This window comes from Sprattus sprattus (genome assembly GCF_963457725.1).
Source record: "Sprattus sprattus genome assembly, chromosome: 12".
NCBI classification, from domain to species: domain Eukaryota; kingdom Metazoa; phylum Chordata; class Actinopteri; order Clupeiformes; family Clupeidae; genus Sprattus; species Sprattus sprattus.
Genome location: NC_137910.1, coordinates 17,082,354 through 17,090,412, shown reverse-complemented (window position 1 = coordinate 17,090,412; position 8,059 = coordinate 17,082,354).

Genomic DNA, 8,059 nt, shown 5'->3' with positions numbered 1-8,059 from the left:
GTAGCGGTAAAAGGACAATAACAGTTTCTTTTTTAATTTGTTCTTCCTGAGTATTTGTTTTCTTGGATTTGTGTAGATTCCAACCATGTGTGTGTGTGTGTTATTTAACAATTGATTGGGGTTGATGTGTGTTACAGGGACAAATAATCAGTACAAACAGTGGCCTCCACGGGCCAAATGTTAAATTATATGAAGTACCTGTGATTTTGTGGTTGGTCAATTGAGCGCATCTGATTCTGTGATTGGTCAACTGAAGCGCCTGTGGTTTTGTGATTGGTCAACTGAAGTGCATGTGATTGGTCAACTGACTTTTTGTCCTGGTTGTGAAGCAGGTTTTTAAGCACTGCTTTGCCGTTTTGAATCAATTGTGCGCATCCTTACCTGTTCATGTAAAGATGATTGACAGAAGGTTTGACAAGTTGCAATGTTACATCACTATGGCAACATTATGTGGGTCTCTGTTAGCTATTCAGCTATGCTAGGCCATTCCTCGCTTTCAAACGACGAGAGATTACAACAATAAACATCAGATTTCAGCAAACATTAATGTGGTTGACTGGATCCTTGTCAGTATTCAACGTCGCAGATATGGATCCCCACATAAACCCGGACCCCCGGAGCTTTCTCAGGATCACAGTGTAATGCTTCATGCTGTTTCAACCACCAGCCAAATGGTGTGTGTGTGTCTGTGTTTGTGTGTCTCACACTTCTGTTGCTGGTGTGATTGACGTAGTGGTGATGATGCTGACACTCTAAATGCGACACAGCTGGATGAGACCCAAGTGCTGTTCTTTCTGCAGTTCTTCCTCCTTCTCTCTCTCTCTCTCTCTCTCTCTCTCTCTCTCACACACACACACACACTCACATACACACACACACACACTCACTCACACAAGCACACACACACACACACACACACACACACAGACACGCACAAACACTCTCTGTTCCCCTTTCCAACTCTCAGTCTCCCTTTCTTTGCATCTCTCCACACCTCTCTCAATCAATCCATCCTTTTTTTCTCCCCCCATCTCTCTTTGTCATCTGCCTCTCCTCATTTCTATTCATCACTCTCTTCTCATGCTCTTCCCCCTTTCCTCATTCCTTCTCCTTCCCTTTTTTTCATCTGCCGTTCTTTTTCATCTCTCAGTGAACTCTCTCTCTCACTCTCTCTTTCTCACACACACACTCTCCCTCTCTCAAACACACACATACACTCTCTCTCTTTCTTGCTGTCACTCATTCTGAATTCTAAAGATAGAGTTACCCTTTAACCATCCTCCGTCTGGGTGTGTGTGTGTGTGCGTGTGTGGTGTGTGTCACAGTACATCTATGTTGTAATACACAGACACACACACGACTTAATCTTATACACGTAATCACATGCACAAGACACACCTGGGGTGAGAATCAGAGTCAGGTCAGGAAATAACCTGCAACATTGATCTCCTGTGTCATTCACATGTATTCACACACACACACACACACACACACACACACACACACACACACACACACACACACACACACACACACACACAGACACAGACACACACACACACACACACACACACACACACACGCACACACACACACACAAGCTGAGCAATCTAAATCTGTTCTCATTAATAACCTCATGTCAAGTCAAATCTTTCATCATGTCCAATGTGTGTGTGTGCGTGTGGTGTGTGTGTGTGCGTGTGAATGTGCGTGTAAATGTGTGTGTGCATGATGTGTGGTGTGTGTATGTGTGTGTGTATGTGTGTGGTGTGTGTGTGTGTGTGTGTGTGTGTGGTGTGTGTGTGCGCATGCTTTTGTGTGTGTATGTGTGTGTGCGTGCCCGCGCGCGTTTGTGTGTTTGACTCTGTGTGTGTGGGTGTGGTTTGTGTGTGGCAAAAAAGTGTGATCAGGTTCGATTAAGAGTGAAGGTCAGACATGAGGCAGACACCAAAAGCATGAGAGGAATGTGTGTGTGTGTGTGTGTAATACAGAGAGAGGTGTAAATTAATCACTCCAACAGACGGGAGCCTGTGTGTGTGTCACCCACAGTTGTCAGGAGTGTATGTATTACTCATAGCGGTCAGAGGTGTGTGTGTATGGTGTATTTTTAAGATGAGTGTTTATCAGGAACAGGTGGATATGGAACAGGAGATTAATGCCTCAGAGACAGCTGTGTGTATATATATGTGTGTATGTGTGTGTTTGTGTGTGTGTATGTGTCGATTTATGTCTACTGTGTATGTCAATGTGTGTGCAACTTCATGTGTATGTGTGTGTGTGTGTGTGTCTCTGTGTGTGTGTGTGTGTGTGTGTGACTCACATGTGTGTGGAGTCTGGGATGTGTTGTGCTTGTGTGTGTGTGTGTGTGTGGACTCTGGGATGTGTTGTGTGTGTGGATTCTGGGCTGTGTGTGTGTGTGTGTGTGTGTGTGTGTGTGTGTGTGTGTGTGTGTGTGTGTGTGTGTGTGTGTGTGTGTGTGTGTATGTGTTCGTGTGTGTGGACTCTGGGCTGTGTTGTATTTGTGTGTTGTGTGTGATCAGAATTAATCCCACGTGACCAATTAGAATCAATCCCACTTGATCAATACCATGTGATCAATCCCATATGATCAATTAGAATCAATCCCACATGATCAATCCCACATGATCAATCCCACATGATCAATCAGTCCAGCTGTCTTTGTCCTCACCCAATATCCAGAGCCATTTACTTTTGTTTGTGTTTGGGAAGTAGTCATCATGGATTGAGGGGAATGTTGTGGTGGGTAGTAGTCACGCATTGATGGGAATGTTGTGGGAAATAGTAATCACAAGTGGTGGGAATGTTGTGGGGGGTAGTAGTCAGGGATTGATAGGAATGTTGTGGGAAGTATTAATCACGAGTGATGGGAATGTTGTGAGGGGTAGTAATCATGGATTGACGGGAATGTTGTGGAAGGTAGTAATCATGGATTGATAGGAATGTTGTGGGGGGTAGTAATCATGGATTGATGGGAATGGGATACAATCAGTGCAAAGAACACTTTGGCGGTTTAAGAACACATTTCCGCGCGTTCATGAATCAGGGGCGGGATCTTTCTTAGGGTTGGTCTTATGAAGCTCGTAAGAAGATATTTAACATTTATGTATGCAAATTAGGGCTGATTTAATCGCAAATGCAATCAATCCAAATGGAAATCCCTCCCTAATGCAAATTCAGGTTTACGAGAACGCAAAGTTCGAAAGACGATATTTAAGAAGACTCTTAAGAAATTCTTCGAGAATAGGGTCCATTGCATCTTGCTTTGGGATTTTGTCTTAGATTGCCAGTATTAGTAATCATTGGACCCCATTCTCGAACAGTTTTTCTTAAGTGTCTTCTTTAATATCGTCTTTCGAACTTCCCATTCTCGTACGCCTGAATTTGCATACATAAACGCCCCGCCAGCTCCTTATAAGGGCATGCAACTATAGAGAGGTGTGCACACAGAATCCACAGGCAACGCGAAAGCAACTTGAGACTGTCAATTCTATTCCACTATGGCTATATCCACACAATTGAGTTCAGTGCTTATTTATTTAATTTTATTGTAGTGCTTTTATTTAATTTAGCCTTGTAGAATCATGACTGTAAATGTTAAACGTAATTTTTTAATGATACAAATATTCTCGTATTTATTTTTATTATAATTATTGAAATCCGATGATGTCTGTAGAATTGAGGTGAATACAATCACTAATCATTTCTCACAAATTCAGCCCTTAGGAACATGGGGGCAGTCCAATCTGGCATATCTACGGCTGCTTTTCTGCCTTTTTAAATCCTGTTCTTAGCTAAGAAAGAAACCCAGATAAGAAAACTGTCAAGAATACAAGAATTGTCCCGGTGTAACAGGCCAAATTAACCCTGGAGTTAACAAGACATTTCTTCTAAACCTTTTCTTAACTGCGTTTGAGGATGAGGTCCATTGTCTTTTAGATTTGAAGAAATTAGTTTGAGCCACTGTATCTCTCTCACTCCCTCTATCTGTCTGTCTCACTCCCTCTGTATCTCTCTCAGTCCCTCTGTATCTCTCTCACTCCCTCTATCTATCTGTCTCACTCCCTCAGTATCTCTCTCACCCCCTCTATCTATCTGTCTCACTCCCTCAGTATCTCTCTCACCCCCTCTATCTATCTATCTCACTCCCTCAGTATCTCTCTCACTCCCTCTGTATCTCTCTCACTCCCTCTATCGCTCTCACTCCCTCTGTATCTGTCTAACTCCCAGTCCCATCTGACTTTCTCCCATCTATTCTCCAGGGTGGTCTTTGCTGACCCCTAGTGTCTGTTAGAAGGAGCTGCAGCCCTTGTCTGACCCGGTCTGAAAAGACAGGGTTATCTGTTCACATCGGAAAACTCATCATTGACTGGATCGTCATTACCCCACTAATAGCATCATGACACCAGACATGACAAATCACATCAGCACACCATACATAACTAATGACATCATGACGCCAGACATGACTAATCACATCAGCACCAGACATGACTTATCGCATAATCACACCAGACATAACTAATGACATCAAGACATTAGACATGACTAATCGCATCATGACACCAGACATGACTAATTGCTTGCCTGGTCCTCTTAATTCTAAGGTAGAACTACCTTGGTTTTTGAATGAAATGGTGTCTGTGTGTAGTATGTATGTATGTATGTATGTATGTATGTATGTATGTATGTATGTATGTATGTATGTATGTATGTATGTATGTATGTATGTATGTATGTATGTATGTATGTATGTATGTATGTATGTATGTATGTACAGTGCCCTCCACAAATATTGGCACCCCTAGTGAATATGAGCTAAACAGGCTATAAAAAAAATATGTCTTTGCTGTTAATCCTCTTGGTTTTTCACTCAAAATATTCACAAAAATCTTACCTTTTCATTGAAGTAAAATTATTAAAAGAAAAAAAAATATTGACATTAAATACATATTTTCCCCCAAAACATGTGTGCCACAATTATTGGCACCCCTTAATGTAATGTTTTGTGATGCCTCCATTTGCCAAGATAACAGCTCTGAGTCTTCTCCTATAATGCGTGATGAGGTTAGTGAACACATGGCACGGGATCTGAAACCATTCCTACATGCAGTATCTCTTCAGATCCTTCAGAATCTGAGGTCAACGTTTGTAGACTTGGCTACAGCTCATCCCACAGATTTTCTATGGGGTTTAGGTCAGGGGACTGTGATGGACATGGCAAAACCTTTATTCTGTGGGTGGTGAACCATTTTTGTGTTGATTTTGAAGTGTGCCTAGGATCTGTCCTGCTGGAAGGTCCAACCACAGCCCATTTTAAGGCTTACTGGAGGGGGCTGTTAGGTTTTCATTTAATATCTGCTGCTATTTGATGGAGTCCATGATACCATGTATCCTAACAAGATGTCCAGGGCCTTTGGAAGAAAAACAGCCCCCACAACATCATAGATCCGCCACCATACTTCACATTGGGTATGGGGTGCTTTTCTATATGGCTATCTTTCTATCTATGCCAAACCCACCTTTGATGTTTGTTGCCAAAAAGCTTTATTTTGGTCTCATCTGACCATATAACTCGGTCCCATTGAAAGTCTGACTTTCATTTGGCAAACTGTAGGCGCTTTATTTGTTGTTGATTGACAGCAGAGGCTTTCTTCGGGCAACCCCCAAAACAACTTGTTGTGATGTAGGTGGCGTCTGATGGTAGTTTTGGAGACTTTCTGACCCCAAGACTCAACTAACCTCTACAATTCTCCAGCTGTGATCCTTGGAGATTATTTTGCCAGTAGAACCATCCCCCTCACGATGTGTGGGGTCAATGTACAGACACGTCCTCTTCCAGGCTGATTCTTAACATCTCCTGTCGCTTTAAACTTCTTAATTATTTCCATGATAGTGGAAATGGGTATTTTCAACTGTTTAGAGATTTTCTTGTGTCCATTTCTTGATTTGTGCAGCTCTACAACTTTTCGTTGCACATCGTCATTGTGTTATTTGGATCTTTCTCATAGTGATGAATGACTTATGGAATTTGACCTGTGTCACCTCATATTTGTACGCCAGTGGAACTGGAAGTCATGGTTGACCTCGTAAGAGTTCCTTAAAAATGTAAAATATGACTGGAAATATATTTTAGTTAAATTTTAATTAAAGATTTTTCTAGGGGTGCCAATAATTGTGGCACACATGTTTTGGGGAAAATATTTATTTAATGTCAACAGTTTTTTTTTTCTTTCAATCATTCAACGAAAAGGTAAGATTTTTGAGGGCACTGTATGTATGTATGTATGTATGTATGTATGTATGTATGTATGTATGTATGTATGTATGTATGTATGTATGTATGTATGTATGTATGTATGTATGTATGTATGTGTATGTATGTATGTATGTGTATGAGTGTGTGTGTGTGTGTGTGTGTGTGTGTGTGTGTGTGTGTGTGTGTGTGTGTGTGTGTGTGTGTGTGTGTGTGTGTGTGTGTGAGTATGTGTGTGTATGTAAATGTGTGTGTTAACTGTATGTGTATGTGTGTGGGAGCATGTGTGTGTATGAATATGTGTGTGTGTGTATATATGTGTGTGTGTATATGTGTGTGTGTATATGCATGTGTGTGTGTGTGTGTGTGTGTGTGTGTGTGTGTGTGTATACACTGTATGTGTGTGAGTATGTGTGATATCACCAATGTCAGTAGGGGCCTCTCTCTTTGCCAGCTGAGCTGCAGCAACACCATCAGTCCTCTAGGGGCCAGCAGAGACCTGTGTCTGAGCCTGATGTTCAGCAATCAGCATCTCACTGTCTGGACTGGATGATTGACAGGCATCCCCATCGCCATGATGATTGTGTGTGTGTGTGTGTGTTTGTGTGTGTGTGTGTGTGTGTGTGAGAGTAAATGTGAACAGCTCTCTGTCCAGCCTAAGTCGTTAATTAGATTAGTGGTTTGTGGACTCCTGAGGGAAACATCTGCTATAACACTTCAGCAGGGAGCTGGTTATGTGTGTGTGTGTGTGTGTTTGTGTGTGTGTGTGTTTGTGTGTGTTTGTGTGTGTGTGTGTGTGTGTGTGTGTGTGTTTGTCTGATTACCTGTGGGTTCTCAGGCTGTTGTGCTTTAATTTGAAACCCTTTTCCCATTTCCTGCTTCCAACACACACACACACACACACACACACATACACACAAACACACACCACACACACACACACACACACACACACACACACACACACACACACACACACACACACACACACACACACACACACACACACACACACACACACACACACACACACACACACACACACACACACTCACCCACCCTGTTTAAAGGTGACTGACAGGTGACTGCTCTGGATTGTTCTGTCTCTTTCCTTCTGTGTCTGGAGGCTGATTTAAGTCAGTTAGCCTCTTACTCAGAGCAGGTGTGTAGATGATGACTTTACCTTCTTTTCTGCTCTTTTTTCTACACACACACATCCCTCCCACACACACACACTCTCCTCCCATCCACTCTACTCATCAGCTCTCTCTACACACACCTCCTCTCCCCTCCTCTCCAGACACCTCTCACTTTCTCTCCTCTCCATACACACCTCCTTTCTTCTCCTCTCCTCTTCAAACACACACACCTCCTCTTAACACACGTACACACACCTCCTCTCTACACACACCTCCTTACTTCTGCTCTCCTCTCTCCACACACCCCTCCTCTCCTCTCCACACACACCTCTCACTTCCTCTCTTCTCAACACACACCTCCTTTCTTCTCCTCTCCTCTTCACACACACACACACACACACCTCCTCTTTACACGCAAACACACACCTCCTCTCCACACACAACTCCTCTTCTCTCCTCACACCTCTCTCCACACACACCTCCTCTCCTCTCTCCTCACACACCTCCTCTCTCCACACACCTCCTCTCTTCTCCCCTCACACCTTGTCTCCTTTTCTTTTCCTCTCTGCTGTGTGTCTCTGGTGTGTGTTCTCATTGTGTGCTGCAGAGGTGAGGAGTCTCAGGCCCACTACCTGTCCCCTCATCC